The following is a 27585-nucleotide window of genomic DNA, read 5'->3' on the forward strand; positions in this document are numbered from 1 at the left end:
ACCTTTCTGGGTACTCACGTCTTTTCCTGTGATGTCCCTGTCCGTGTAACGTTAGAAATCCACAAGTGTGTATACCTTTTCTCCTGTTAATCTGCCTGTTGTAAGTTTATTTCAGAGACCCAGCTATCGAACCTAGGGGGGTAGAGGAAAAGTCTTTCCTCTCCTACATCCTCATCCATTCCTTCTTTTTTTCATCAGATATTTATTGAGCACCTACCATGCTAAGTTGTCTGCTAGGTATTAGAGATACTAAGCTGAAAACGGAACATGGGTCAGGCCTCAGGAGGTAGAGTGGAGGGACCAGACACTAAGCCAGCAGGGAAAGTTCAGCCCGCTCCCCGGGATCCTGGCCCATCGCAGAGGGAGGGAGGACGCTAGGAGTGACTAAGGATATTTCTGGGAAACAGGGCTCATCCGTGGCAACTTCTCAGCACCTACGGGAGGGGCAACTTCAGGCACAACACGGTTCTGTGTCCTGGGAGCGCCAGCATCTTTTAAACACAGGCTCTTAACGTTATTCATATTATGCCTCCTATGCTCTGTAGGAGGTGGTGCTGTTGCCTCCATTGTACAGATGAAGAAACTGAGACTCCGTGAGATGAATCAGCTTGTCTGAGCTTGTCACCTCCAGTCTAACTTCAGAGCCCTTTTTGTAACAGCTCTAGAGAGACGGGCTTCACTGAAGGAGCTGGTAAAAACGGACAGGGCCATTTCCCTGGCATCTCAGTGCGGCCCTGGAAACACCAGGTGTCGTCGGCAGAGCTGGCAGCCGGGGGCGCCGGTGTCAGCAGTGTTGGGAGAGGGCTTTGGGGCAGCTGTGGAAGGTGGCGCTGGCGGCCTCAGCAATCCTGGTGGGCGGGCAGCCAGCCGTCCCCCCGCGGCACGATATCTGATATTTATTGAACATTTACGGTGTGCCAGGCACTGCGTAAGTACTTAACGTGGATTAACGTTTTTAATATTTACAACTCCCACTTTTACGGATTAGGAAACCGAGGCCCCAGGAGGCAAGGTAACTTTCCCTGGTCAGCATCTGATAAGTGAGAAGCCAAGGGCCGAACCCAGGCACGCTGACGGCTGGGCTGGTGCGCTTCCGCGCTGCGCTCTGAACATCCTAGGGGCGGCTCAGGGATCTAGTATCTTGACGTGTTTACTTATCAGTAGCGTGCCCGAGGGATAGGAGGGCCAGTGTGTGGATCGCAAAAATGGCTACAGTACTTTGCAGCTCCTTCCACCAGGAGCTGAAGTCCGTTTCCCACCTCTTGAGTTTGGCCCGGCCTGGCGACTGGCTTTGACCAAGAGGGTGTGGCGGGAGCGAGAGCGGCCGGTTTCCAGCCCAGGCCTCAAGAAGCCTTGTGGCTCTGCTCCCCCCATCCTTGGAAGCCCGCTGCTACAGCAAGCAGCCTGGGGTCGGCTGTCCTGCCTTATGAGAGGGACGTGGCCCGGTCGCCCTTTCACCCTAGCTGACAGCCTGCTGACCATGAGATATGTGGGTGAAGCGGTCCTAACCCATCCAACGACCTGCCGGCTCACCACGGACACACACACAGGCCCCGCAAAGCCAGGCTAGCTAGACGCTGCCCCACTGACACCCACAGAGTCAGGAGCCAATAAATACACGTTTCTTGTTTTAGGCCGCCGGGTGGCTTGTTGTGTAGCAATAAACACAGCAGAAAACACCTCAGAGAGAAGGAAGGTATGAAGTTGGAGGAATTCCCACCAGACAGTATGAGTAAGTGGAAACCCTTCAGGCAGGGAAAAGAGATTCAGAGGAAAACAGTGAGGGCCGGGGGAGCACCTGCCTGTTTCCTCAGAAACCCAGCACGCTCACCCCTTCCAGCTTCCACCAGGTGGAGGAGAAGCCATTCTCTTCCGAAGAGAAACTCCAGAGAGAGAAGAAGCTGAAGCAGGAGTACTCTGCTCCTGTAGGGAGGGTGTCCACAGTCAGCCCAAGGTGGCTGCCTCTTGGCAGACACGCTGGCGCTGCATGTCGAGCAGACAGAGAGAACCCAAGACAGTCCTGTGGACCTGGGATCCCGGGTGTCATGGAAGGGTTCCAGCTGCTCCACTGGAGGAGCCCCGATCCAGACAATGAGCTGTGTGAGCCTAAACTCAAGCAGCGGCCGTAAGAATGAGAAGAAGCGGGGAAAGGGGAGAAACGTTTAGGATGTACAAGGAACAAGAAAACTTGGGGCGAATTGAAATAGGGGGAAAGGTCAGTGGGAGTGGGGCAGCCTAAAATAACACTGCTGTTCAGAGTACAAAAGGATGCCCCGGGAGATAACAATAGGGGGAAAAAAGATTCGATGATACTTACTAAATGTCATCATCATATAAAATTTACATATTATGGTATAATCATGCCTTTTGGTGATGACATTGGTGATTTTTGGACATAGCCTGCCACCGGCCCTTGTTTTAAGGATTACCCCTCCTTGAGGCATTTGAATTTTAAAGAGAATCAAAGCCTTCGGGTAAGGGATGACTCTGTATTCACAGAATTTCAGGCAGCCATTGAGAGTAGAACAAGGGTTTTTCTTTTATGTTGGCCCCTTCCCGGGGCTCTTGGCCTGGGCACTAGTCCCGGAACCACAAATATCATTTCCCAGGACCTTGGCGTCGCAACACCTTAAACTCCCTTCCTCCCAAGTTTTCCCAGTGTTTCTCAGACTTGGGGAAGCGACTCTCCCCGCTCCGGAGCCTGGGGGTGGGGGCGGTCGATCCCCCGCACGGCCGCCAGAGGGCGCTGCTCCGTCGCCGGGAGCGCCGCGGCCGCCTGGGCGTGTGGCCTGGGGTGGGCATTTTTGTGTTGTTTAAATGCCAGCATTGATTGCTCACTCCTTTCCCAAACATGTTTCTAATTTACCCGGTATCTCGTCTACGTGAAAGACTCAAGAACAACAACAACCAAAGAATGCACACTTAACTTTAGTTACCGGGTGAGCAAAAGGGGTTTGACACCAAATGCAGTTTTGTTCCAGAAACCTCTGGGACTGGGGCAGAGCAGCCAGCAAGGGATCTCCAGAGGCTACTCACCGGTTAGGACAGAGGCACGTGGAAACAAACACACCGAACCTCGACCCTGGATAGGTTCTTGCTAGCACCCAACAAGCCGGCAGCTTTCCGCTCCAGAGGACGGGTTCGTTTCCGGCTAAGTTCAGGAGCTGGTGCCCGAAGAGGGTGCCGCGCGGGACCGCGGAGAAGCCACCCGCGGCCCTGGGCAGGCGGCGGGCTCCGGCTTCCCGCCTGGCCCTTGGTTGCGTTCGGCGTCCTGGGGAGCAGAGGCGCTCGGATGCGGATGAGGGGGAGGGACGGGGGGCGATCCGGGAGCTCGGGGCAGCAGTACCCGCACAGGGTGAAGGCGGGGAGGCAGGGGCAGGGGGACGAAGAGGGGAGCAGAGGGAGAGTCCTGTCTGCTGGGGGTGGCGGGGACGGCCCCTCGGGCTTGGGTGAAAGCCTGACCGCCACAAATAGAAGTTATCAGCGAAGAGACCTAAGGATGTGTTTGGCTGCGGGGAGGTCTCTAGGAGACAAAGCTCCTAATCCCGGGGTGGGGGCTGGGATGGGAATCCGGGGCGGGGGGTGGGCTGGGGGGGGAGGAGTGTCTGATTGACAGCTGTTTTTCGGACCAGAAAAAAAAAAAATCCCCTGGCCCCTGGGGAGATTGCTCAGTCACTTTTCTCCTGCAGGAAGCTGCTTCTTGTTGGAGCCTCCTGGGATTGGCAGAGTTAAAATCCTTTAACCCAAGATGCCTTGGGCCTTTTGTTCAGCTCTGACAATGGAATTGGCTGGGAGAGGCTGGGAAGGCAAGGAGCTAGGTCTGGGGTGTATCCGTGGGGTGGGCGTCTGGTGAAGCTGTGTTCAGTCACAGGGTGAAAAAAAGCGATTTGGTCGCGCGCGCGCGCGCGCGTGTGTGTGTGTGTGTGTGTGCGCGCGCGCGCGCGTGCGTGTGCGCGCCCGCGCGCGCGTTGGGGGAAGGTGTAAGGAGGCCCAAGGCACGGGCACCAGCTCATTAACACGTGTGTATGAGTACCTGCTGTGCAGCTCAGCAAACCTTTAATTACCCAGGGAGAACTTCCAAAACTGAGAACTCAATATTGGTCCCTAAAAGGTTGGATAATGGGTTTTTCTTGCATCTCAATCCCAAGGGACAGATCTCCGACTCCCCTGGGCTCCCAGATTCTTCTAGATGTTTTGTCTTCTAAAATTCTGTGCTCCCATGGGACAGCACTTAGTTAAGGACACTCAGAAATGTAAACCTTTCTATCATGTTAATCATCTTTAAATCTTTGCTTTGAACCTATCACGTCCTTGAGTCCTAATCATCAGCAGCAGCCACTCCAATTCAAAGGACTTGGAGTGACAGTCTGCAAGCCCGCTCACCATGCAGAAATTTCTCCTCCCATTCCCCATGTGCATCTTCCCCTGTAGCCAGCCTGGCCCCTCAGGGTCCCTTGGTATATCTTGAATTCTCCAGCCTCCCTATCTCTGGCCCTGCAGTTGCCTTCCTGGCCATCTAGCTGGTCACTTCCTTCTCCATTCAGTTCTGGCCTCAGTCGGTCAACATGCATTCACTGAGAGCCCCCTATGTGCAAGGCATCTATCCCCTGGAATATATCAGAGACTAAGACAAATGCCTGCCCTTAAAAGATGTTTTTTGCCTTAATGAGAGGGAATAAAGCCAGACAATTTCACATGTTGATAAGTAGCTAATCAATGTGATAGAGTTGTGGTGAGGTGGGGTTAGTGGGTGCTGCTTTATTTGGGTAGGAAAGGTCTCTTTGAGACCTTCTGGGCAGGAAGAATGCTCCAAGCAGAAGGGATAGCAAGTGCAAAAGCCCTGAGGCAGGAATGCACTCCGTCACATTCAGGAGGCACCATGAAGGCCATTGTCCCTGGAGCAATGTGAACAAGGAGATTTCAAGGGCTCTTGAGACATAGGCAAGGACTAGACCATCATGTCCTCACGGGTCAAAATAAGGAGTGTGGGTTTTATTTTGGTTGCAGTGGGAAACCTTTGGAGGATTTTATGCCAGGAGAGAAGAGATTCCACTTACCCTTTAGAAAGATCACTCTGGCTGCTGGGCAGAGCAAGGAGCAGGAGAGAGGAGAAGAGTGAAGATGCGGTTGCAGACGTCCTGGCAAGGGGAGGTAAAGGCAGGGTTGCGGCTATGCAGATGGTCCTATGACAGAAGAGAAGAGTCAAGGATGACACCTCCATTTTTAGGATAACTGGGTGGACAGGATGCCCACGTTCATGGGGAAGGGTAGATCAGCCGTTCCGTTTTGGCCATACCAAGACCTATCAGACATCAGGTGGATATGTGTAGACAGGTTTGAGTCTGGAGTTCAGGGGCATCTGTCCTTCAGATTTAAATTTGAGATCTAGCATATATATGGTATTCAAAGCCATGGGCCGTGGGACAATTCCACTTAGGGAAAAAGTAAAGCTAGAAGAGAGAGGGATGAGACTGAAGCCGCTCTAATATTTAGAGGTCTGGTAGCGGAAAAGTGAGCAGGCGATGCTGAGATAAACAACCTGTGACGTTGGAAGAAAACCAGAAGATGGTGATTCTAAGGAAACTAAGCAAAGGAAGTATTTCAGGAAGGAGGATGCATCAATTAGCTAGGTAAAAAACAACCATAAAAATCTCAGTGGCATGTAACAGTAAATATTTATTTTACTCACGCGTCTGGGAGTCGACTGGAGGTCAGCTGGGTGAGGCTGACCTTGGCTGGGTCTGAGTCTTCTCTAGATACATGTCCCTCATCATCCTTGCACGGGTAGGCCAGTTAGGGCAGGTTATCCCCTGGTGATAACACTGGCACAAATAGGCAGGTGGAAATGCCTCTTAAGGCCTAGGCTTAGAACTGTACCATGTCACTCCTCCTACATTCCATTGGCCAAAATGGGTCATGTAGCCATGTCCAAAGTCAAGAAGCAAGAACATATACTCCGCCTCTAGTGCAAAGAGGGACTGCAAACTCACATAGGATAAGAACACAGAGAGGAGTGACAAGAATTAGGACCAATAATTCAATCTACCACGGAGTGGTCCAACATGTTCGATGCCATTGGGAGACCAGATGAAATTGGGACTGTAAACTGGCCACTAATCTAGTCGAGATGTCAGTCACTGGCATCCTCCTGAGAGCGACAAGGGAATGGTAAGGACAAAAGCCCAGCTGGAGTGGGTGGAGGTGAGAGGAAGGTGAGGTGGGGAAGTGTGAGTATATAGACAACTCTCCCAGGACCATCTGCCCAGCAGAGGGGCAGAAAAATGGTGCAGGAGGAAACGGGCTAAGGCTAATATGTTTTTAGATTGAGGGATATTAAGTCCTGTTTGACTTCAGTGGGAAGGATAGAGTAAAGAGCCAGAAATTGATGGTGCCTGAAAGGAAGGGAATACTTGCGCTGGTGAAAGGGGAAGGGACCCAGGGCACAGATGGAGGGATTGGCCACAGCTGGGTGGAGGGAATGCAGAGCTGCAGGCATTCTGGTGGCTTTGGTGGGAGGAAGAGCAGGCAGTTGGTCTGTTTATACCTATTTTCTCTATGAAGGATAGTCCCAGGCCAGGCTGAGAGTGAAAGAGGAAGGGGCGTTGAAAATATGAGGAAGAGGAAAAAGTGTGAAATTGTTGCATGGTGGAGAGAGAAAAGGACTTTTCTAAGAAACAGTAGTGGGATTGTCCAGCAGTTCAAATGCCCATTGGAAATTTATGGTCATAAATTTGATGTGAGTACATCCACAGTAGCTGGGTAATTTTCTTCTTCTTTTTAATAAATTTACTTATTTATTTATGGCTGCGTTGGGTCTTCGTCGCTGCGCACAGGCCCTCTCCAGCTGCGGCGAGCGGGGGTCACTCCTCACTGCGGCGCGCAGGCTTCTCATTGTGGTGACCTCTCCTGTTGCAGAGCATGGGCTCCAGACACGTGGGCTTCAGTGGTTGTGGCACGCAGGCTCCAGTAGTTGTGGTTCGCGGATTCCAGAGCGCAGGCTCAGCAGTCGTGGCCCATGGGCCCAGCTGCTCCGCAGCATGTGGGATCCTCCAGGCCCCAGGGCTCGAACCTGTATCCCCTGCATTGGCAGGCGGATTCTCAACCACTGCGCCAGGGAAGCCCTAGCTGGGTAATTTTCTTCAGCGGTGTTCAACTAATCAGTTGCAGGTGTGAAGTAACCAGGTTGATTTAACCACAGCTGGGTGTTCACCAGGTGAATACGGTGGAGAGAAACTGGTGTAAGGAGTTAAGAGTGTTTGCAAGGGAGATTTCTCATGCCAGATCATGGAATCTCAGCTGGCTGATAAGTGAAGACCTGAGGGGAGACAAATAGTGAAAAAACAGTAGAGCGATGGACTGGAGGTCTCAGGTGGGAGAGCCAGTAGACTGGAAGGACCAGAGTGAGTGAGCTGGTGGGCTGGCAGGTAGTGGGATCTTTGAATCTGAGATTTTAGAGATGGTATAGATATTCACGGTTCCCAGGTCTAGGGTATGACCAGGAGACGAGGATGGGGCAAGAGATGTATTGCTAGGGCTAAGGTAGTCAAGCGACTTAGAGACTAGGGTGTTGGGCGAGTCATCAGAATTGATGCTGAGGTCACCAAGAATGATGACAGTGGAGGAGAAAGAGCCCAGTGCTGAAATCATCAAGGGACAGAGGAAGTAACCAGAAGGATAATAAGGTGACACTAATGAGAAGTGGTGGGTAGCAAGCTCTGTTGCCATGTATTCCATAGGAGCTGGGTTTTTGAAGGAAGAATGAGAATCAGATTGGAAGCTTCAATGGTGAGTGAGGAGACATCTCCAGGCCCTGAAGCATGGCCTGAGGAGCAAAGAGCCTCTGTTGGAGAGGGCTGTGGAGCAGCAGTCTAGTCAGGGGTCAGACAGCCTTCAGGAGGAAGGAGGTGAGGGTCCCAGCCTTGGAGGGGATGGAGAGTAGAGGCTGGGGAGGGCGTGGGACGGCAGGGAGGGCTGGGGATGGGGCCCGAGGCCAGTGGCCCTGAGGCATGATAGGATGGCTCTCCCTGGCCATTGGTGGCCCCCCGGGGAAGGTGTCGGGGCAGCCACAACTGGCCCCTTTGGGGAAGCTTCCCAGATTACCCTGCCTGGAGGGGGACTTCCTTTTCCAGGAACCCCCATAACTTTGGTTGCTCATGTTTCTCCGTTAGGCCATATCATCTACTTCCTGGTGTCTTCATCGTTCTTCTTCCGTGTGGATTTCTTATTTCCTCAATTAGAGGCAAGTTTGGGCAGAACCCCAGCCATGCCATTTTTGCACGCGCTCCAGGCCAGCACAGCACCTGATACATAATGGGCCTCCAGAAACGTTTGTTGCAGGAGTTGGATACAAATGCGGTAATGGTTTCCCTTTAAGGCCAAGAAAGGGGCCTGTCCCGGGGGTGGGGGGGAGGGTCCTTCTGCCCGAGGCCCCGCCCCCTCCCCCGCCCCCACCCCACCCCCACCAGGGCCAGCTGCAGCTGCCGCCCCTCCCCCGTCCCGCAGCCGCAGCCGCAGCCTCTTATCCGAGTAACCGGACGCCTGGGCCCGCTCCCCCTCCCAACCCAGGGCTCGGCGGCCAATGGCAGTGGCCCGAGCCTCCTCCGGGAGCCGCGGGGGCCCTCCCGGCGCCACCCGGCCAGGCTGGGGCACCCGGAGCGAAGGCCTGCCCGGCTGCGAGCCCGGCCTCCAGCTCCCGCTCGCGGCCTGTGTTCTCCGTGCCCTGCGTGCTCTGCCGTACGCCCGGCCCAGCCCAGACACACCCGATCTCTGCCCCGACCCGAAACGGGGAGGTCAAGGCTGTGAAAGGGGATTGGGCAATCGGCGCAGAGCCGGCACCCAGAGGGCCAAGCCGGGACCCATCCCCTGCCCGGGGAGTCTGGACACTCGGGTTCTTGGGCGTTTGACAGGCTGAGAGACCTTGGGCAGTGGTGGAATCTCTGAGCCTCAATTTCCTCATCTGTGGCTGAGGCTAGTCCCTGTCCACCTCTTAGTGGGGCGGTGTGAGGACCTATCCAGGCGAAGGGTGTGCAAGTCCTTCTGTATTAGCCAGAGGACAGGCCGAACCCAAATCATTGGGACCTGTCGCCACCGGCCCTGCAGCGGATGAAGACTGCAGCCCCGCCTCCCCACCATCCGGGTCTCACCCACCATCCAGGGAATTCCTGGGTTCAAGGGAAGGGCCTGACACAACTTTCCTTAACACCCCAGTCTGGGTGTTTCCTGCAGCTCTTCACTCCCAAGGCAGAAGTTGGCTGGTGGAGTTTAGCAACCCCCAGGGAAGGGAGTGGGAAATAAATGCTGGGCTGGAAGGATGGAGCACAGGCACCTTTCCAACTACCTATTTTATCGCCTGTGCTTACTAGAGTGGAAGACGTATAAAGAGGAAGCGCTCACCAACAATGCCTTTTTCCTCCTCCAGTGATTACGACTACACACTCCTGCCTGTTACCTGCCACAGGCTACAAATACTCAAGTATTTATCTGTATACCTTTGCTCCTGGTACCTTAAACAAAGCTAAGGAGAGCTCAGAAAATGCATTATAGTCTGAAAGCAAAGAAAGAGAGGAAGTCTTTGTCAAGGATGCATTATTTTAACATTCCTAGCTTTCCCACATCATGGCAGGGCGTGGGTCACCTATGGTGATGAGGACACAACAGGGGTGCCCTGAATCTTTGCTTCCATGTCCAGTTCCTGAACAGGCTCCCAAGTAGGTTCTGGAACCTGCAGCCTTAGCTCACACCATTTCCCGCACTGGGCTGGCAACCCTCGGGCACCTTGCCAGGGCACAGTGTCACGTGGCAAACTGCTCTCTCTTCCCTGGCACTTGGACTCCAGGGCCCTGCACCCCATCAGGCCCGCTACCCCAGGCGAATCCAAAGGCAGGATGTGGTCAGGGAGTCTGAGGGGGGGGAGTCCTTAAGTGGGGAGGGGTAGAGGCGCTCACCAGCCCAGGCCTGATGTTCTGCGGGCTTCTTGAATTCATTCGCTTCCAGACCTTTTCAGCCTTGCCAAGCCCTGTGTGAAAGATCAGAACAGCTGGAAATTTCTAACAGGAGAGTGCCAGGTGCTGAACATGTCCCGGTCTGACTTAGAAACAGTTAGGGGCCGGGGCTGTTTGGGGTTGGCATTCTTGCCTTTGCCAGACAGGCAGGAACTGCTCTCTCTTGGAAGGCACTGCCACCCCCGAGCCTGGGCTGGAGCTGCAATAAACCCAGGACACCGGGCTGGGGACGGAAACCAGGAGCCTCCAACCTCCCAAGCCCCAGGAGGACACAAAGGGCCTCCTCTCCGGGCGAAGCAGAAGGGGACGGGCTGACCAGGGAGGGCCGGACCGTCACCCAGTCAAAGCCAGGCGGCTGCAAATGAAACACAGGCCTAGAAGGCTCCAACAGGCACTCTGTCTTTCCCAGAGCCAAGAAATCCTGGCTAGAAACTTGACTATGGAGTAAGGCAAGGCACCGGGAAATACTTGAAACCAGGCGAGACCCCTGGTAATGTTGGACTCCGGACAAACAAGGGCTGAGCCAAGTGTTTTTCCCCCACCTGGCCCAGACACAAAAGCTGAGCTGGCCAGCGAAGACCCAGGGGAGGTGGCAGAGGAGCAGGGGAGGGACCCAGCAGGAAGAGGAAACCTGGCAGCAGGGTCATTTTTACCCTGCTCAGACAGCAGAGCTCTCGCACAGCAAGTCTGCAGAGGGGAGAGTTCCCACTTGGCTTCACACAAGGCCAAGGTCACCCAGGCCTTCTGGAGGCTCTCACGAGGGGCTCTGGAAACTGCAACGCAACACGCGGCGACCAGGACCAGGCTGCAGGAGCCAGCTCCCGTTTGAAGGAGGGGAGTTGGTAGGGGCAGCTGCTGAGGAAGCCCAGCACCCCGCCCCCAGCCCCAGGCTGTGGCAGGACTGAGCTTCGCCCTCAGGACTAGCTCAATCCTTACATTGCAGGCTCAGCCTGCTTCATTTTATTTTATTTTGAAAATTTTATTTATTTATTGTTATTTTTAAGAGTAGATTTATTTGGCCGCACCGGGTCTTAGTTGCTGCACGCGGGATCTTCACTGTCCCATGCGGGATCTTTAGTTGTGGCATGCGGGCTCTTAGTTGCGGCATGCAGGATCTAGTTCCCCGACCAGAGATCGAACCCGGGCCCCCTGCCTTGGGAGCATGGAGCCTTAACCACTGGAGCACCAGGGAAGTCCCAGCCTGCTTTATTTTAAATGCATCTACATAGTAGCACATGTTATGGGTAAACTTTATAAACCTACTAAGGAATGTTCTTTTATTCACATTTCTCGTAATATGTGAAGGGAGGGTTACTTTTTAGAAGTTCCAAAATTAAAGAGAAAAAGAGAAATCATCCTGTGTTGAGGATGGACTTGGGGTCTCAATTTCCTTTATCCTTTGCTGGATCTTGAAAAAAAAAAAAAAAGAATAAAAAGAAGTGGTCCACAGCACGAAATCTTCTTGGAAAAAAAAAAAAAAGCTAGAACATGCTCTATAAAAAGAAATTCAGACAAAAAGTATAAAGAAAAGAGCAAAAAATCACCTATTAATCCCACCCCCCAGTGATAGCCCTGATATCATTTTTGCGTATTTTTCCCAGACTATTTTCTATGCAGGCTGATACATATTTTTATATGAGGCACAATTATTAACATCAGAGCGTCTTCTTCTTCCTCCCCATGCCCACTGCAGAAAATCCTGAATATGCCTATTTGGTTTCCCCTCACTTCTCTCTTCCAGAGAGAGGAAGAATTATCACTTGCTGAGAAGAGCTAAATTGATCTACATAATAAAGGAATGCAGTGGGACAGACCGAGTTCCAGAGTAGGGAAAAGCCTTCTGGACTAGAGTTCAGTAGAGTGTTCAGATTGTAGCACATTTGAGGCTCTGGAGCAGCTACAGGGTGTAGAGAATTGGGCTTGGAGGATGGGGCTTCTGAGATGGGCTGATATGGTTACGACCTGGAGCCCTTTTAATGTTCTTCCAGAAATGTAATTAAATAATGGAATTTATTTTGTATTAATTTTGGCTATTAAGCTATGCATTAAGTCCATATAGAGACTGAAACTTATGGTCTCCCCTCTCATTTACAAGGGTTATGTTTTTTAAATATGGGGACGCACTATATTTCCTTTTTTTTTTTTTTTTTTTCTGGCAGTACACGGGCCTCTCACTGTTGTGGCCTCTCCCATTGCAGAGCACAGGCTCCGGACACACAGGCTCAGCGGCCATGGCTCACGGGCCCAGCCGCTCCGCGGCATGTGGGATCTTCCCAGACCGGGGCACGAACCCGTGTCCCCTGCATCGGCAGGCGGACTCTCAACCACTGTGCCACCAGGGAAGCCCCCTATATGCTTTTTTTAAAAATTAAGTTTCGTGGTCAAGTCAATAAATGGAGATATTTGTTATCCTCTTAAACAGCTGTATGGCTGTCCTTCATTCATCTTCACCATAATTTATTTAACCCGTCCCCTGTTGATGATCATTTATGTTATTCCATGTTCATTGTTATCAACAATTACCCAGAGGCTATCCCTATGTGTATACATCTTGGCACTCTTGCTGAATTCTTCCTTAGGATGTATTCCTGAAAGTATAACTGCAGGGTCAAAAGAAAAGAACATTCAAATTTTAGTGCACGGTGCCAAGTTGCTCTCTGTAAAGACTGAACAAATTAAAACAACCACTTACAGGGACGGATTCTGCTCTTGAGTGTAGTGCTGTTGGCAAGGGAAGTCCCAGTGGGCCAAGCAGCCAGAGATGCTCTGGGAAAGAGCTGAGCTGTGGTACAGGGTAGGGCGACAAAGAAGGGTCTTCCAGGGAACATGGTAAGAAAGCCAGTGAAGGCTCTATGGAAATTACTTTTGCTACCCAGCATCCCTTCCCTGGGGGAATCACCTTCCCCTCCACAGTACCCCATTCAGCCTATGAGCTTTGGGTGGCGCTGACCTCCCACCTTCTCCAAGACCCCCATCCTGGGCTGGCCACAGAGGTGACCATGACTGGAGCCAGATCAGTCAGAAGTCTCCATACCCTGATGGGGGTGATGGGTCCAAGCCAGGAAGAAGTCTTTCTTGCTCACTGAGCATGATGTGACACCACAACTGGCAGTGACCCTCTCCTCCCATCCCATGCAGATCTGAGAGATGGAGACAAAACCTTGACAGCCTTGCAGAGCCGCAGGACCTAGCCATGTTTGAAGGCATGAGGCCCATCCCGGGCTTTTTGTGTACCACCAAAAGTCCTTTCTCCCCCTCAAATTATCATGAGATTTTATTTTTTAAGCATTGGCTTTTTTTTTTTTAAATAAGGTACATTTCACATAATATCAACCATTAACCATTTTAAAATGTGCAGTTCAGTGGCGTTGAGTACATTCACAATGTTGTGCAACAGTTGCCTCTATCCAGTTCCAAAGACATTTTCATCACCACGAAAGGAAACTCCATACCCATCGAGCAATCCCTTCCTATTCCCTCTTCCTCTCGGGAAGTTTCTTATAAGTGGAATCATACAACATGTGATGCTCTGCATCTAGTTTCTTTCACTTAGCATGCTGTTTTCAAGGTTTACCCATATTGTAGAGTGTTTAAGTACTTCATTCCTTTTTAAGCCCGAATACTATTCCACTGTCAGGAATATACCACATTTTGTTTGTCCATTCTGATGGACATTTGAGCTGTTTCTACATTTTGGCTATCATGATTAATGGTGCTGTGAACATTCATGTGTTCATATTTGTTTCAATGCCTGTTTTCAATTCTTTGGGGTATATACTTCAGGGTGGAATTGCTGGGTCACATTGTAATTCTATGCCCATACATTCTACATTCTTTTTCTAGTTTAAGCCCACGTGAAGTGGGTTTCTGTCCTGGGCAGCCAAAGGAGTCCTGACTTACTCAGGCCTTGAAAGACGAACCAGCCTGGCTGAAGTGGAGAGCGGGGAGGAAAGTGTTCACCCTGGAAAGGGTGGGCAAGCAGCAGCAGAAACACGGAAACAGAGTGGGGAGGAAGTACATTCTCCGGTGGGAGTGCCACATGAGAAAGTCTTTTCTGGACACGTAGCCGGGCCACACTGTCTGGAAGACCCACAGAGAAGAGGAATCTTAGAGCAGTTGCTTTGGCAACCCAGTCTGTGAGAGGAAATACCCTCCTTCCTCTTTTTCTTCCTCCCCCCACCCCTTCCTGCCAAGGCCTGTGCAGGATGCACCAACGGGGAGTAGTCTGCGTGGGAAAGAACACGTTTTCCTTTTTATTTTATTTATTTACTTATTTTTTGCGGTACACGGGGCTCTCACTGTTGTGGCCTCTCCCGTTGCGGAGCACAGGCTCCGGATGCGCAGGCTCAGCGGCCATGGCTCACGGGCCCAGCCGCTCCGCGGCATGTGGGATCTTCCCGAACCGGGGCACGAGCCCGTGTCCCCTGCATCGGCAGGCGGACTCTCAACCACTGCGCCACCAGGGAAGCCCCACATTTTCCTTTTTAAATGAGAAAGGTTTGTTTCACTCTGGGCCTCCTACAGCTCAGCCAGGGATCGATTTCTCCATGGCGGTGGGCCACAGGTCGGCCCTCAGGACCACGTTTGAGAGGGCCAGCCACCTTCACACCTGCCCGCTCTGCCCGGGACTCCAGGCAGAGTGAAACCCCTGATCCAGCGTAGAAAAGAAATCTGTGAGGTCTCTGCTCCTTTTCCTTCATTCCTACCACCCACCCCTCTCGGCACCCCGATGTCATCAGTACCTTTGGGGGGACCGAACCAGGACAGTGGAGATCTGTGTTTCTGCTCACTCTCATTGAAGTCCAGTTGCTCACTCTAATTGAGATTCTCCTCAGAATCTGCATCTTCCCCCCTGTGGAATGGAATGCAGGTAGGAAGCAATTCTATTGACTTTCTTTGGTGTTGAACCCCTTCCGTGTGTGTCATGGTGGGCAAACTCCTGGGCAATGGAGGAAGAGGGGGGCTTTGGAAATATTAATAACCCAAGGCTCCTGACCCTGAGGTACATGCAGCTCAGTGGGGGAGATAGATGTGTACCCAGAGGAGACAGGGGGCAGCATGAAGTAGAGCAGACGACATTACAACAGTAGGGAAATTTGGTTTTAGATCCCTCCTAGTGAATATTTATTTACTTAGTTGACTCTGTATTTCAAAAATTTAATCAAAAAAAATTTAATCAAAGTAATACCTTCACATAGTTTAGGAGCTGAGACAGCAGCACCAAGTTGCCAGCCAGGTGAGGGAGCCGTCTTGGAAGTGGATCCTCCAGCCCCAGTCAGGCCTTCAGGTGACTGCATCCTCTGCTGATACTGTGACTAAAGCCTTTCTGTAAGAGACCCTGAACTGCATCTGCCAAGCTAAGGAGAATTTCTGACCCCCAGAAACTGTGTGAGGTAAGAAATGGTTATTGTTTGAAGCAGTTAAGTTTGGAGATAATTCATCACACGACAATGGAAAACTAATACATAATGGTTGCTATTATTATTTTCTCGGGCTAGAACAAGGACGCCTTGCTCGTAGGTTGTGTATTATGAAACGGGCTAAGGACTCTCCGGACAAGTTACACAGCTTCATTGGAAATGATAAGTCTCACACCAATCCGAAGTATCCTTCAGAAGCCAGTGGTCTCAGGGAGGCGATGCCTGGGCTGACAGACCTGGTTCACAGATGACCTCAAGTGCTCAGGTGACAAACATCCAAACGAGAGTTATGGGGCTGTGGATCTAATGCAGTTCCCGCAGTTAGGAACTGACCGAGCACTTTCAGTAGAAAAAAACAGTCCCAGCTGCAGGTTCACTTGAGTCTGGCCCTTGTTTCCAGCGTGTGGAAGCTCGGCCCTTCCCATGAAAACATGGTAAAAACCTCTGCAGTATTTCCCAGCGAAATTGGCTTCCTTCCCTGCCACCAGGAGCTGGACAGAGCTGTGGGCACATGAGCAGCATTTCATCAGTTAATGTGAGCTCATGTCCAAGAAGTCCCCACCCCTCTCCCGTCTCGGTACCTGAGATTCTGGGAAATCTGCTTTATTTTCAGCCTCTAGGTTTCCTTGTCATTATGAGAACTGAGCTCCTCAGAAACAGGTGGCCACGGGGGAGCTGAAAAAAGAGGAAGATGAAGCCAGACCCACACAGCCTGGCAAGGAGATAGTTCTCAGCCTGAAAACTCCAGAAACCTTTGTCAAAAACCCACTGTTTGGGGGAATACGTTTGGTAGGGCTTCTCTCAGTGACCAAATGGTCAGCCCATTTGAACCCCCTTCCTTGAAAGAAATTTGCTATAAAACATTTCAAAGAGTGTTTTAAACACTTCTTAATTTTTTTTGCTGCTTATTCCTTTCTTTTCCGGTTTTGCTGCTTCGAGACAGATCTTAGATCCAGCAATCTCTCCCTCCCCATGGCTATAAGGAAAAGCCGTTGAGAAATGACCACTTTTCAATTTTTCCACGTCCCTGAGAAAAAAGAACACAAAACTCAAGTTTGAACCTTCTAAGGACCAGGTGCTCATAAGTCTTTCCTCCTGCAGCAGAGACCCTGAGAAGGTAAAGGAAACAAATCCAGCGACTGGTTATTTAAAAGCCTTCGCTTAGCATCTGATGAAGGATGCCTTTCGGATTAACTGTTAAAATTGACTTCCAATTCCCAATGGAAATTGAACATGTCCAGGTACTTCCCAGAGGGTAAATGAAGAAACCAACGTTGAAAAAGTTAAGTCTGGGTTTCTTAGAAATAACCCCAGTTTGTGTGGATAAAGGGACTCTTCCACAGACCCCTTGGCCTCCACTCACGTCCTCCCCCAGTGAACAATATCATGCCATAGCTGAAGGGTAAATGGTGCGTGAATAAGGTGTCTCTAGCAGCAACTTTAGACAAGGCTCGCAATGAAAGAAAAGCGAAAATGAAATCAAAGTAGGGCTTCCCTGGTGGCGCAGTGGTTGAGAGTCCGCCTGCCGATGCAGGGGACACGCGTTCGTGCCCCGGTCCGGGAAGATCCCACATGCCGCGGCACGGCTGGGCCCGTGAGCCATGGCCACTGAGCCTGCGCGTCCGGAGCCTGTGCTCCGTAATGGGAGAGGCCACAACAGTGAGAGGCCCGCGAACTGCAAAAAAAAAAAAAAAGAAATCAAAGTAAAACACTGCCGGTGCTTCTCTTGCAATTTGCATCATATTACCCATAATGATTTGTAATTTTACATTTAAAGCTATTATCTTTTGGCAGACACCTTGACTTTAAATAAGTGTCTGTTACCCCAACGGGCTGCGACAAACTGTGCCTCGAATCCCACAGTAAGATCCAGAGTGAGGTTATCCACACCAGAGTACAGCCACCTGGGAAGGAACACCACCAGCCTGAGGCCATGCCTTGCTCCTTGGCCTGAGGCTGTCCCCTGCATTGGCACTTACCATGGTCACTGCTTTGGTGGCTGTCATCCTGCCAAAGGGCTTTAAGTTACCGCCATCCATCTACTCCCACTTCTTTCTGCATAGAAAGAATTGGATAGCTTGCCTTCTTGCCTCGGTTTCCCTAGGACTGTCTGATAAGTGCACTAAAGGATCATCTCTTGGTCCCTGACATCTAGGAACCTACATATGCTTAAAAACAGCAAGAGGTTCCCCAAGGAGCTGCTGGCAGAATGAGACGTTGGATGGATTCCAACTGGAGTGCCATTCCATAACTCCACACGCCTTTAAGTGACAGGAGACTGAGGAATGAGAGGGGGTTATCGCAGAATATTCTGATCTTCTTGTCAGAGCCTGAAAGCTCCTTGGAGCAAATGACTGCACAGAAATTCAATCAGAATTTCAGGCAGAAGCAAACTGAGGGGCTGGCTGGGGGCGATTTCTTCCCAGAACACATATTCTTCACATTGATAGGTACTGATATAGTTTAAAGAAATAGGACCATGACATAAAGTACACGGCCAGTGTCTGGCACACAGTAAACCTATCAGTTCGCTCTTTCTGTTTAACTAACCAGCCAAAACTTAGTGGCTTAAAACAGCAACTGTGGGCTTCCCTGGTGGCGCAGTGGTTGAGAGTCCGCCTGCCGATGCAGGGGACACGGGTTCATGCCCCGGTCCGGGAGGATCCCACATGCCGCGGAGCGGCTGGGCCCGTGAGCCATGGCCGCTGAGCCTGCGCGTCCGGAGCCTGTGCTCCGCAACGGGAGAGGCCACAATAGTGAGAGGCCCGCGTACCACAAAAACAAAACAAAGAAAACACAAAAAACAAAACAAAACAAAAAAAAACCCAGCAACTGTTACTTAGCTCACTGCTCTGCAGTTGGGCATATTAGGCTGGCTCACTCCTGCTCTGCTGTCTGCTGCCCCATCAGCTGAGGGGTTGGCTGGTCTGCAGTGGCCTCAGCTGGGGCAGCTCCTGTGCGCCACGTGGCCTGTCATTCTCCGGCAGCCCAGCCCAGCCCGTTCACCTGAGTTCCCAAAAGAGAAGAAACAGGAACCTTCTTTCGAGGCCTAGGCTCAGAACTGCACAAATAACACCCACTGCTTTCTTCTGGGCCAAGCGAGTCACTGGGCAGTCCGAATTCAAGGAGTGGAGAACTAGCCTGTGGCTCTCGTTGGGAAGGGCTGCAAAGCCATCTTGCAGAGCAGTAAGCACAGGGAGTGGTGGAGGGTTGTCGCCATTTTTGTGATCTACTGCTGCAGGTAGCAACAAAGTCTGTGAGTGTGTGTATAATTTTCAAGCATTTCCAAAAGGAACTACATTGCTGTGTTAGTTGACAAGCTAGGGTGAAAAGATATATGGAAAAGCAAGACCATCAGACTGCTAAGGAGGTAAAGGGTGACACCTTTGTTAAGGTACTTGCTCCCTTGATAGCCAACTCCCTCCCAGGCCCCTCCTCTGATCCAGCCCCTCTCCCCTCCCCTTCATATGAGAACCCCTGACCTTGCTCAAGACCAGAATCCTGTCCTCAGGACACTGGCATGTGGTTAAGGAGACTTGCTCCATCCTTTAGCTTCTCATCTAGCAATGCTCTTCACTTGTGAGTCACTCAACTTCTCAGTGGGGTTTCAGTCTGTCCAGGAAGAATGGAAGCTCTGCTCCGAGACTTGAGGGTTCATTACCCTGATGTAGAATGTTTATTTTCCTCTCATTTGGACGCTAGTAAGAGGTTGGTGACATATGGCCAGTGTCCGTGAGACCATACTGTTCCTCGTGCTGGCTGGATATTTGGAGGCAAGTGTGAAGAAACCCAGCTTTGTCTCAGTGTGTGTTGACTGGCTTCTGTCACATTTTCAGGTGGGACAAATCAGTTTAGCGATTTCCCTTCAGGGTAGTCAATGTATTCTCTCTTCCTTCTGATTCCCACCACCAGTGCCATTACACATATATACACAATGCACTCATGAGAGCTGCATTGTTCTGTTTCCTCAGCAGAGCAGACGCTGTCGTAGCCAAAGTCAGCCAAATGATACTTCTAAGAAAGCTTGTTTCCCTGACTTAAGAAAAAAAAAAAAAAGGATGATGAACACTTTGCCCTTCCTCCTTCTTCCTGTCTGGAACATGGATGTGAGACCAGGAAGTACAGCAGCCATCTTGTGACCACGAGGACTAAAGTCATTAAAGTCATGAGCTGAGGATGGTAGAGCAAATGATAGCAGAAGCCTGGGTATGTGATGACTTATTTAAGCAGCTGCACCGGCCCTAGGATTATGTATGTTAGTGTAAGTCACTATTGGTTGGATTTTCTCTTATTTGCAGCCAAATTCTTTACTGATAACAGGCAGGATCCTCATTGGCTTCAAAGGAAGGTGGAGTCACAGAAACATAACTGAGAGAGCTAAATATTTCTAAACAAGTCCCAGGAATAGATTAGTTAGAGAAATCCTTGTCCATTTCAGACTTCAGGTTTTCACTGTAACTTGCTTGGAAGGAAAATAAATCAGTAACAAGGAGAGTTAGAATGCCATCACCTGAATCATATTATATTTTATTAAATCTCAGATGCCATCCACCGAGGTACATCATTATTTTATGTATCACTATGAAAGAAAAAATGTTCTCAAGGCGTGCCACTGATTATAAGATGTATTTGCTCCAATTTCAGAGATTTTAAAATGCAGGGGTTGGGGGGAGGATCTTAGAATCAGTGAAATATGGCAAATATTGGGACTTCCCTGATGGTCCAGTGGTTAAGACTTGACCTTCCAATGCAGGGGGTGCAGGTTCGGTCCCTGGTCAGGGAGCTAAGATCCCACATGCCTCACGGCCAAAAAACCAAAACATAAAACAGAAGAAATATTGTAACAAATTCAATAGAGACTTTAAAAATAGTCCACATCAAAAAAGGAAAAAAAAGAAATATGCCAGATATTTGCTTCCTTGATTATTGCCTGCAGCCCTGTTAGGTCAGAGACTCTACCTTGCTTTCTGCTGAGTCCTCCATACCTGGAATTGGGCCTGGCACAGAGCAGGCTCCATAGATACTTGTTATTGAATGAATCAGGGGTCTAGTCCCCGCCTCTCCAGTAACTTGCCATATCACCCTGGCTGAGCAAAGCATTTACCTTTCTCTGTGCCTCTTTTCTCCATAATGTATTTCAACTGAACCTCACCAGAATTGAAGAAATACAAAGCCCCACATAAATGCAAAGTGGACCCACACTCTGCATCACCATGGCGATGCCTCCCAGCGCCTGGGTTGGATGCAGGAAAGCCTTATTCTCTACCATCCCTAGAAACCCATCTTTCCCCAGGGCCTAATTCCTTCCAAGGCTCCAGGATTAACCCTTTCCAGCCCATTCTCTTCTGACACTTTGTCTGGATTATTAAATGTGCTCCTTGCAAATGGACAAGAGGTAAGGAAATAGGCAAGATCCTTCCAGGAAAGAGATGGTATTTTGTAACTTTCCTGAATCTCTCCACGAAGACGACAGGCCAGTGTGCCATTGCCACAAAATATTTTGAAGTAATATCGGCGTGCATGTCTCCGGGCAATAGTCTTTTCTAAACAAAATCTTGAGTTGTTGCAAGGCTCTGTGTGCCACCCTCCTGCTGAACACCTTATTCAGAAATAATGAAGAAAATAATAATTCATACATGAGTAACAAACACTTTGCATATGTTCCCTCATTTAAATTTCAGCAAAAATGTGTGAGATAGGAAGTATCATTATCCCCTTTTTACAGGTAGGGAAACTGAGGCATGAAGATGTTAAGTCACAGTAGGTTGCAGAGCCTGGCTTTGAACCCAGGTGGGTAGCACCAGTGCTTCACAGGCTTGCAACTACCTTACACTGAAAACCTAGTTGATGCTGGGCTCTGGGCTTAGTACAGACACAAATAAAGCCTAATCCCTGCCCTGAAAGGGTTCCTGCTCTGGTAGAGAAGACAGACCTGCTGGCAGAGATGGGTAAACAAAGGATCACAGGAAAAGAAAGAAAAAAGGCCTGTGCCTGTGGATAATCAAGGAAGGCTTCACAGAGGAGGTGGTTTTGAGCAGTGCATTGAAGGGAAAGTAGGAGTTTGCTAGGTGGGCAAAGAGGGGGCAGGGCATCTCAGGGAGCAGAAGCTTCTTGGAGGCTGGATCTGGGGAAAGGGAGGAGGCAAAAGGCAGGGCTGAAAATAATGGAAGTGGCCCCAGGGGGAGGGAGTCTCCCTGCCTTGGTCAGAGAGCCGGAAAAGGATTTACACAGCTAAGGGGTGGGCTTGCTTTGCATTTTAGAAAGAGCTCTCAGGTAGTTGCATAAGGGGTGATTGCGGTGGGAAAAGGGGGAACACAGTTCAGCACGGTAGGGGACATTGTGAAGTGGAGGAGAGAAGGGTGGACAGGTATGCAGATCAACTTTGGCTTCGAGCGTAGGAGGGAATGGACATCCACGCCTACAAAACGCGCGCAGTGACTGGCTAGGCCTTCTGCATGTTCATGTGGGATGACAAGGGTCTCTGGCAAGGTCTCTACTCCCACTTCTAAAACACCATCTCTCTGGGAATTCCCTGGTGGTCCAGTGGTTAGGACTCCGTACTTTCACTGCCAAGGGCCCGGGTTCAATCCCTGGTTGGGGAACTAAGATCCCACAAGCTCCACGGAGAGGCCAAAAAAAACAAAACAAAAAACCCCACCATCTCTCTGAGGCCACCATTTCAGGGCAGCCATGGTGGGGTCACATGCAAGCTGATGACTGAAAGCTGTCTGCTGAGAGAAAAGACTGAGGTAGACACAGGCAGTAGAGATGAGAGACCAGGACACCCCAGAGAGTGAAAAAGAGTTGGAGGGGGGGTAATTACCAAAAAAAAAAGTTGAAGAGAATAATTGCCTGAGAACTTTTCAGTTCCTTGAGGCCACACCACACTACCTGCAATCAAGTTTCATGCAGATTCCAGATTTCTAGTAAGTTTTTTTTCTTTCTTTCTTGTTTTCCTTTCCTTTTTTTTTTTTTTTTTTTAACTTAAGCCAACTTGAGTGAGTTTCTATTTCTTGGAATTAACAGACCCCTAACACAGCCTTACATACTGTCCTGTAATTTTCTTTTTCACTTTCTAGGTTCGCTTTTAAAATACAAATTCTCCTGAGGAAGTAATGCTTACGTCACTAATACTTTAGGATAAATGCCTTTTGTTATCTTCCTGAGTGACGGAGGTAGCAGGCCGGTAACACAAGCTGCAGGGGAGAGGATGCGGATGGGGCAGACAGTGGCTATGAAATGTCAAAAGACAGAGCTGGCGGCCCTTACCATTGTCCTTCGGCCCAGCCCAGCATGCAGAACACGCTCACTGCGTTTGGGTCTGCAGGGGCTGGCTATAAAATTCCTGGAGAGAGTTATTCCAAAGCACAGGGGTATATTATAAAATGTAAAGAATTAGCTGGAAGTCTGGTATCTTCAGACTGGATCTGTGAGTCATTCCTAATTCTGCAAAAATTTATGTTTCTTATATTTGCTCCATCTCAAAGAGTATGGCGTTTCTTCATTCTGCTGCACCAAAAACTTGTACGCTTGAGTAGTTCTTCCACCTTCTCACATCCCAGACAATAAACTGTTAATTCACGAGAAGAAAGGCAGCATTCTTAGTTACCTACCCAAACACCTACACCCTCAAAGAGCCTACAACAGCAAGTACCCAAGCCACATTCTTGTTTACTTGAACTTATTTATACCCTTTCTCATTCCACAAGGGATCTGAGGGGGCTGCCAACTTTCTGTGTCATCAGATCACTAAACCAAACTCCTAGCAAACATATTTCTAGAGGGCTGGAAATATAACAATGACTAACATGAATAGAACACTCACTGTAGGCAAGACATTGTGCTAAGTGGTTCAAACGGATTCACTCATTCAGCCTGTGAGAGGTCCTACTGGGTCCCATTGAATCCACACCAGCCTCATTCGTGGGTTGCACCATTATGGACCACTAAGAAAGAAAGAAAAAAACCTGTCAACTAACTGGAAGATGCAGTACCAGTCAAGATGTGCTAGGCTGTGCTATCAAAACAAAAGTTTTGTTTGAATCCAAAAGTTCCATGGCTAAAGAAGGAAGGTTTATGCTTCTCTCTCCTCAAATGCCCACTGGCTACGGCTTAGCTCCATATCACCTTCACTGTGAGATCCAGGCACATGGAACAGCCTCCATCTGGAACTTCGCTGGCTGTTGAGGTGAACCTTCTAAAGCTTCAGCCTGGAAGTGACACATCACTCCCCTTCACACTCCATTGGCCAGAGCAAGTCACATGGCCGCCCCTGGGCTCCTCCTGTAGGAAGGGGCAGCAACAGAAATACAATTTCCTACTCTTGTATTAATTGAAAGGCATATCCTGGTTTCCGAGTCTAAAAGGTGAGAAACAGCACATCCTGGAATTGATGAAATACGGAACTGGAGGTTTAGGTGGGTCTTACAATGTGCCTGAGACCTCAGAGTGGCAAAGCTGGGGCGTCAGCCCAGGTATCACCAACTCCACCTTTAATCTGGCTGGAATAAGCCCTTATGGAGGTGGTAGAATCTGTCAGGTCCTGGGGAAGCCTGGGGGGATGGGGCCTAAATTACTCTCCATTTATTAATCTCTCTTTTTTAAAGACTCTTTTCTTTCAACATGTGTCGAGCCAGCACTGTGCTAGTAGCACACTGAAGAATGAGTCTCTAGTTCCCTTCAACAAAATGTCCCAGGTCAGTCAGGGGTCAAAAGGAAGAGTCACAGAGGCTAGCTATTAGCTGTGCAGAGGCAGGCGTGCCCTTGGAGGCTAGGATGCACGTGGCCCCTTCCCAAACAGGGTTGGCTCTGGTCGTAAATCGTCCCACAGAGAGGACTATTTACTCTAGGCAGAGGCCTGTGCGTGGTGGTCGGGTGTCAGGAAGTGAGCTGGCCATTGGAATGGAGTGTGGGTGGGGTGAAGGGACGTGGTCACCGGCTTCCACTGAGTCACAGAGGGCTGAGGTGGGGAGGCTGGCGGGGCCCCGCCCTGGTGCAGCAGGAAGGACAAGGTCGGGGCAGAGTCAGAGGCTGGGAGCAGGGAGGAGGTGGAGGGCTGTCTCAGGCCCCAGCAGGTCCCCGAGGGGGCTGGCAAACAGGCCTTTGATGCAAACGTTGCCCTGAGAAAACCACCCAGGATCCAGCTGGCAACCCGGAAGGCTCCTTCTGGTATGTAAATCAGGGTTGCCATGAGAACATCCAGAACCTTGCCTTTGTCTGGTTTGAAATTCAGAAGCTGCTGGCTGGGGTGTCCAATACTTATTTGGAAAAGTCATATTTAGGGTCCTTTAGCTGTCACCCCTGCTGCCCAGGGTGAAGGTCTCAATGGTGAGCAAATTTTCAGACATTTTCAAAATGGGAAATAAGAAAAGCTGAGGGTTAGAAGGAAGTAGAAAGGATAGAATGGGTTGGAGGGGATGAGGACAAAATATGAATGTGAAATGAGGCCAGCTATAGGATGACATTGCTGGTTAGTCACGGTATATAATCTGAGTGTGTAGCCCCAGCTCTGCATTATAAAGGGAAAGGGATTACTGCGTGGAAGGAGTGTGCAGGGGGGCCAGTCAAACAGCTGCTGGCCTCCTGCCGAGCTCTGAGGCCAGGCTGGCTGGTCAGGGTCCCGCCTCCCTCAGCAGAAGCTCAGGCTGCCCCCGCAGGGATCCCTGAAGCAAGGGTTCACCCACACGCTCTGCCCAGCTGGGCCCTAGCCTCCATGGTCACCCCCTCAGACCCCCTGCTCTGGCCTTTCTGGCCACTGTCCCTGCTCATGCCTCCTCTCCCTCCTTCAGGGCTGACCCCTGGAATTACTCCAGCCCTCGCTGTACAGGTGCTGGGTGTTCATTCCTGGGGCTCCTTTGACCGCACAGCATGGGGACCTGGCCTGCACTGGCTTAAAGGAGAAAGTGGAGAATGTGTTGGCTCATGTAACTGCAGGGGCTGCAGAGGAGGAAACCTTTTTTCTTGACCCTCTTAGGGTCCCTGGCTGGGTCTGCAAATTAAACTGAGACAGATTAACAGGAGAAAAGCATACAGATTTATTTAATCTAAGTTTTACATGACATGGGAGCCTTCATAAGGAAATGAAGACCCCAAGAAACAGTGGGAGCTGAGTATTTTATGCTAGGTTTGATGAAGAGTGGGCAGTCATGGAGGAAGAGGACAGCTTGAGGAGTAGGAAGTAATGTAGGAAACTAGGCCTGTTTATTAGGATGCTTCTTGGTGTCCTTTTGTCTTTGGAGGTAAGGACGCTCCTTTCCTCCGGATGTAGGGAGGGCACCTCTCACACGAGGATTTTACGACTTTTTTCAGGAAAGAAGGCGTGGGGGTGGGGTCAGAATAAACTTCCTGCTCTGCCATTTTCTCAAACTCCTTCAGCTTAAAATATTCAATAGGTCAAGATGCCATAGTTTGGGGTAGGGTGTCCTGAACCCCATCACAACCAATCTGAGGAAAGTTCCAAGCTAGCGCCAGCAGCCCTGGGGCGCCCTGGTCGACGAGGGACTTAAACTCCATCTGTCCGTCTATCCCTGCTTGGCACTCCCTGGAATGTTTTTCTCTTTAGGTTTGTTTCTTCCTCAAGTGGCTGCCCCCTAAGAGTAGAACATGGCCTTGCCGCTCCCTGTTGTAAGGTTCCCCTTACAATCCTGCAACCAGGAGAAGCCCTTCTTCCTCTCCTGGCTGATGGCATCCACCCCAGCGACGGGGGCAATGACGTCTTTGAAGAGAATTTGGAGGCAGATGGTGCTGGGAAGACCAGGGCAGTCTGAGCCACACAGATCATTATTGTCACATCATCTTCTCATTGTTGCAGGTGTTCATTAACCTCAAGGCCTCGACCACACCGTGAACTCCTCATAGGGGATCCTCTGCTATGCTTGTTCTGGGGTCCCCCAATAAGCAGGCTCTCAATAAATGTCTATTCACTGGTTAATTAACCCTCAACACCAAAGAGCCTGACCAGGACCACTGATCACTAAAACGAGACCTAGCCACGAAGTTTAGAGTGGATCCACAGCCCTCGGGAACTTTCAGGCTCTTCGGAAATCCAAAATCATCAGGGGAAATCCAGATCTCATCTTGCTGCTGCTGCTGCCTCAAGAATAAAAGGGTTGTCTCCACCCAGTGCTCTGCTACCCGCCTCCCTAATCCCCCCACCCCCACCCAGCAGGGAAAGGCAGCTTTCAGGGAGGTCTCTGTGGGCCATTCCAAGGATGCATGTTCATTTCTCTCCCACCAAAGAACCCGACCTTAAGGGCTGGGATAAAAATGGCCAGTTTTGGGGTGGTAGCAGGTGCACTGATTTTAGCAGAGATGTTACCAAAATGTATCTCAGAAGACAGTTAAGGGTTATAATTTGTCGTTTAATGTGTCCGTTTGAGAAGTGATCATTTCCAGGCCTTTCGGCTTTGTAATCACTCTTGTTTCCCACCCTGACATCCCAGGGTTGCCCGGCAGTGCCTCCCTGGCTCACAGCCAGCCTGTCTCCCCCACCTCCTCAGTGCTATCTCCTGAGAGCCGGTCTGCAGATTCAAAGGAGGGCAGGTTACACACACTCCTCGGTCTGTGAGCAGTTATTGACTAATCTGTCAGTCGATAAGTACTTAGTGAGCACCTGTTGTGTGTACCAGTCATTGTGCTGGGGGCTAAGAGGACCCCTGAGAAATATAAAACTGGACCCACTCTCCAGGAGCTATGTCTACACAGGGAGATCCCTGAAGACAGATGATGCCAGACTGGATGGTCTTGAAGGGTCTTCAGGGCACTAATATTATGTGGTTATAGACTAGGCGATTGGGTCTGGGCTAGGCCCTGATTGGTGGATACGGTCTGGCTATCTGCTAACAGGTGAGCGGGATGGGGGGATTATATTCCAAGGACTGGGAAAGGTGAGGAAGTAGGAGAGTACTAGGTGTGTTCCAGGATTAGGGGGTTGTCAGGCTTCGGCCAGAGCAGAGGATTTTTAGGAAAAAATAATAGAAGGTTTACTGCAATATTTGTTTGAGCCAATGAGCATGTAATGTATCTCATAGGCAGAAGAGAACCAGTAAGAATTTGAGCAGATAAAAAACAAAGTTGGACTGAAGTTGAATATTCATCATAGCATTCATATCCCACTTGCGCACTGCTGCCTCTGTGATGGACACTGCTGGTTTTGCACTCAGCAA

At 50.2% G+C, this 27585-nt stretch overlaps 3 long non-coding RNA genes across 14 annotated transcripts in view; 2 read left to right on the forward strand and 1 right to left on the reverse strand.

Annotated features, from left to right (window-relative positions):
- Window positions 1-7179: 7179 nt before the first annotated feature.
- The window catches only part of LOC117196918 (uncharacterized), a 102275-nt gene continuing 81869 nt past the window's right edge, over window positions 7180-27585 (reverse strand). For 8 of the 12 annotated variants that reach the window (XR_004477345.2, XR_007471082.1, XR_007471087.1 and 5 more), the window contains 4 exons: window positions 23247-23367; window positions 16003-18427; window positions 15190-15922; window positions 14744-14853 (listed from right to left, as the gene is read on the reverse strand). This is a non-coding gene — a long non-coding RNA (uncharacterized LOC117196918). Of the gene's footprint in view, window positions 7316-8100; window positions 8301-9944; window positions 10016-12524; window positions 12602-12693; window positions 12816-13330; window positions 14082-14512; window positions 14650-14743; window positions 14854-15189; window positions 15923-16002; window positions 18428-23246; window positions 23368-27585 lie in introns of those variants that run through there. The other 4 variants (XR_007471088.1, XR_007471091.1, XR_007471090.1 and 1 more) reach the window with 4 other exon arrangements.
- On the forward strand, window positions 7213-15334 carry LOC125960913 (uncharacterized). Its single transcript, XR_007471094.1, has 4 exons — window positions 7213-7785; window positions 8169-8355; window positions 12161-14871; window positions 15200-15334. It is a non-coding gene; the product is annotated as an uncharacterized LOC125960913 (long non-coding RNA).
- Window positions 18291-26553, forward strand: LOC105748572 (uncharacterized). The gene is made up of 3 exons (XR_007471095.1): window positions 18291-18431; window positions 23296-24589; window positions 26232-26553. It is a non-coding gene; the product is annotated as an uncharacterized LOC105748572 (long non-coding RNA).

This window comes from Orcinus orca, chromosome 13 (assembly GCF_937001465.1).
Source record: "Orcinus orca chromosome 13, mOrcOrc1.1, whole genome shotgun sequence".
Classification (NCBI taxonomy): domain Eukaryota; kingdom Metazoa; phylum Chordata; class Mammalia; order Artiodactyla; family Delphinidae; genus Orcinus; species Orcinus orca.